Genomic DNA, 4399 nt, shown 5'->3' on the forward strand with positions numbered 1-4399 from the left:
GTATTATTTTCTATTTTCATCACTCAACATCGTGTGACCTAGATTTAGCCGAGCATAGTCGCTGTCGCCTAGTCCCTGTGGAGAACACGACATCCGTAGCTTTGGGCGTTAAAACCCCACTATACTTTCAATAGATCATTTTGGCGCCGTTGCCGGGGACTAGCGTCGAGTGACTGTGTTAGGCTATAGACTAGGTTTAGTTTATTTCATCGTTTAATTCACTCTGTATTTCTTTTTCGGTGCTTCTTTTACCTTCTTAGTTTTTGTTGCTTCGGCTTATTAGGATACTAACTTTCTGACTAGTGTTTACTGTTTATGAGTGTGCGTAGGAAATCTAAACTAATTGCAGGTTATTCTATAGTTACACTCGGTTAAGAGGGCATTGCTTCGTGACCTTTGGATGCCCAAAAGTCAGTGCTATATCACAGGACCGGTTTGGCCAACTATTGAGGCAGAGAACTTCGAGCTGAAACCTAGTCTTATTGCTTTGGTTCAACAACAACAGTTTGGAGGACTGCCTACTGAAGACCCTTATGAGCACTTGCTTCGAGTGATGGAGTATTCAGATACAGTAAAGTATCATGGAGTTCCTCAAGATGTTATCAAGTGCATGCTGTTCACATTCTCTCTCCGAGATGATGCTCGTGCTTGGTATCGATCCTTGCCATCAAGATCATTCAGTTGGAATGAGATATCACGAGCTTTCTTGGATAAATATTTCCCACTACACAAGCAGTCCGCAATTCGAGATGAGATCTTCAGCTTCATTCAGTATGAAGGCGAGAGCTTGTATGATGCTTGGGAGAGGTACAAAGCCTTATTCAGGAGATGTTCTAACCATGGGCTCGAGAGATGGTTAGAGCTGCAGCTATTCTATAGAGGATTGACTTCAGACACTCGATCTTACGTTGATATGGCAGCGGGTGGAGCTATTACAAACAAGACACTTGATGATGCTTTTCTGCTGATTGAGAACATAGCCTTCCACCAACTTCAGTGGTACAATGAGAAGCCCACCTCTGGCCCAGTTGCTTGCTTGCAACAAATCACTTCATCTCAGCAAGAATCTCTTACACAAAAGCCGAAACCAGTTTCTCCATGTGACAAGATTGAGCTTTCATGGATTATCTTTGATGATGATGACACCATCCTAGTTGACACACACACTTCAGATCATATGGATACTAGCATTCTAGATTCAGTTTTGCATTGTGATGATTCTTGTGTGGATGAACCAGAGCTACAGTTAGTTACTTTTGATATTGAGGAGATACCTTTGGTTGATATTCATCATGTGCTGCTAGAGCCAGATATGGAAAAGTTCACCTTTGATGATGTCAGCCACATTGATTCTTCAACGCTTGAGCCTGAGATGGAAATCTTCATTGTTGATTATGATGAGGTCACTTCAGATGTCAAGGAGCAAAGCCCTACTATTTCACCTGTCGATACAAGCCCGATGGAAGTTTCTACTACCATGCCTTCCATGGTATCTTCAGTTGAGGTAGTCATAAAACTTCTCCAAGGCCATTTCAGGTATTATGTCAGCTTTCTGGATAAGTTATGTCATACCGCTGATATTGCCTATGCACCCTGTGACTTGTTGTTGATACATGTTCCTGATTTGCCCAATAGATATACTTATATGATAGGGTACTCTATCGATGACTTAGAGGGCATTCTCTCTGTCACTTGTATTGGCTTGGTTGTTGAGTGTTCTTTTAGGTTGATGCTTGTGCACCATTTACTGCGAGCTGACCGAGTTCGAGATGACATTCCCTGGGATCCTGGTGGATTCATGGCATGGTGATGAGGAGAAGCAATGGGCACACGCGAAGAAGAGTGAAGTTGGAGCATGCACGGGGAAGCAATGGAGAAGAACCGCAGCTTAGAGAGTGATCAAGCGAGTGCTACACCATCAAAGCCCGGTGAGCTGTTTCATGACCCCAATCTGAATATATCATCCATTGATAATGCTGAAATCATTTGATATTTGAGTTGCTTGAGCCATTTCTTAAATGATGTCCTGCTGAATTTTATTTGACATATTGTGCTTGATGTGAATTAGTGTAACTTGATTTCTGAATGCCTTGTAAACTAGTGATCTACATATTGCTTGCTTTGCTGAAATTAGTGAAAGCTATTAGTTTCGAGTGCTCAAATCCCTAGTTCACTAGAAAACTTAATCATTTTCTGCTTTTACCTCGATATACCTAGATCATTAAGTGTCAGATGCTGAGTTTGTGCCCAATGTGTTCCCATTCAGAGCAATCACTCACCACTATGGACTAGCATGCTATGTTCCCTGGATCGGTAGTATGTGAACCAGACTTGGATGAGTGATGATTCTTGTTTCCTTTTTGTATTCATTTGTTAAATAAGTAATAATGAATAAATAATTATCTGATCTTACCTAACAGTAGCATGTCATGTTCCCTGGATCGGTGGCTTGTGAAATCTGGTTGGATCGGATAGGAGTTAATTATATTTAAAAAATTGTGATTGTCGAACCAGGTGTATACCATGTTCTCGGGATCGGTGGTATGTTCCTTTGGGGAGACAAACTAAAAAAACTAATAATTGGTCGAGCCAGGTGTATACCATGTTCTCGAGATCAGTGGTATGCTCCTTTGGTGAGACTGGTAAAATGTTATCATTACTTCCTTCACATTTAATAAGTGGTTCAACCACAATGTTATATTTCTGCAAATAAGTGATTTAATTCAAGTTCCTTTTGTTCTCAGGATCATGCTCTCTTTAGGAACCTTTTGGCACAGTCAGCATTTGAACTTGCTAATCTTTGTTTATCATTGCAAAAGTTTAAAAATGGTCGAGTTTACTAGTGTCCTACTGCTTTCTAGCACTCTAACCATTAATTTTCACTAACTAAGTCTGAAGCATGCACTGTTTAGAGATCTACTTCACTTGACATTCTGCAGTCAGTTCACAATTCACTACCTAGTTCTTGTCATATTCCTTTGCTTGAGGACAAGCAAAGATTTAAGTGTGGGGGAACTTGATAAGCACATTTCATATACATAATTTTGGCATTGAATTATACCATTCGTTGAGTTATGCCCATCTATTCTTGTTAAGTTTAGTTGAATATTTGCATGAAAATCATATAATGAATCATTTATTAGTCATTGTGTTTCTTTTGCAGAAAAGTGCGACAAGGCACTATAATCTACAAGTTTTTGTCTAGAAAGAATTGAGGAACAATATCATGGGCAAGAAGAGAAGAAAGAGGGACTCAAGCTTGAAGAAGATTAAAGCTTAGGGGGGCTAGCTTAAGAAGTGGAGGGATCATCTTGTGCCAAAAGAAGGAAGAAGGAGGGCCAACGTGCAAATGGAAGATCTGATCGAGGGGGTCAAATCCCTAGCGCTCTCAATCCCCAAAATGAGGCCTGACAGCTCCCTCTCCTTCCCCTGCATCCTTCTCCACCTCCGGCCGCCGCCGCGGTCAGGCCGGCGTGGCGGCGCGCCACTGCATCTCCATCCACCACTCCACACCCATCCAACAACGCATCCACCAGCGCCGCATCAGCACCACCATCCACTGCATCTCCCTTCACCGCGCCACCACTCAACCTTCCTCCGCGCGAGTGCCCCTGCTGCCATCCTTCTCCACTCTCCAAGCGCCTCCTGCTGTCTCTCTTCTCCATGCCCTTGCCGCTGCTTCTCTTCTTGCCCAAACCTTGCTGCTGCTCCTTCTCTGAACCTGCTGCTTCTACTGCCTCTTCTCCCACGTCTTTGCTGCTGCTCTATCCTCCGTTGCTGCTGCTTCTGTTCACCCGCATCAACTGCTGCTGTTCCTTTTCCCCGTGATCTGCTTCTACTCCTTCACACTCATCTCCCTACTGCTGTTGTTCTCTCTGAAGTTTATGTAATTTGAAATGTTTAGTACTTGATATATTCAGATTTTATAAGAGCTAGCAACTTGTTATTTGTTCAGTTTGGTACTGGTAAAATATATTGTTAATTTGGGAGATAATTGATCTATTAAAAATTGCTTCGGTGTATTAATATTCTGCTAGCATATGAATGTATTCACCCCTGTGTGTTTGTTCTCCCTGTACTAGTTAATTTCTACTAGTAACTTTTAGTTGTTAATTACTGTTGTGTTGATCTGTGGGTACTAGTCTTGTAGTTTGTATAATCTCGTTCATTTATGTGTTGTCACTCGTGTACTGCTCTTATTTCAAAGAAACTTGTTCAGTTTTGTAGTATATGTTTTAGCTCCAGTACTTGTGTTATAAAGGGCTGTGATATAAATGCATCTTCCTTTTCTTATATATGTCTACTAGATATATTTGTGATCATCTCTTGTTACTTTCTTTCTGTAGATGCTGATGTCCTGTGTCAGTATTTAGTTTCTAAAATGATATGAAAATACCAA

General features: G+C 41.4%; 1 non-coding gene across 1 annotated transcript; it reads right to left on the minus strand.

The window, feature by feature from the left end:
- Nucleotides 1–735: 735 nt before the first annotated feature.
- Nucleotides 736–846, minus strand: LOC119290260. Its single transcript, XR_005141835.1, has one exon. It is a non-coding gene; the product is annotated as a small nucleolar RNA R71 (small nucleolar RNA).
- Nucleotides 847–4399: the final 3553 nt, after the last annotated feature.

The sequence above is a fragment of the Triticum dicoccoides genome, chromosome 4A, assembly GCF_002162155.2.
Source record: "Triticum dicoccoides isolate Atlit2015 ecotype Zavitan chromosome 4A, WEW_v2.0, whole genome shotgun sequence".
NCBI lineage: Eukaryota > Viridiplantae > Streptophyta > Magnoliopsida > Poales > Poaceae > Triticum > Triticum dicoccoides.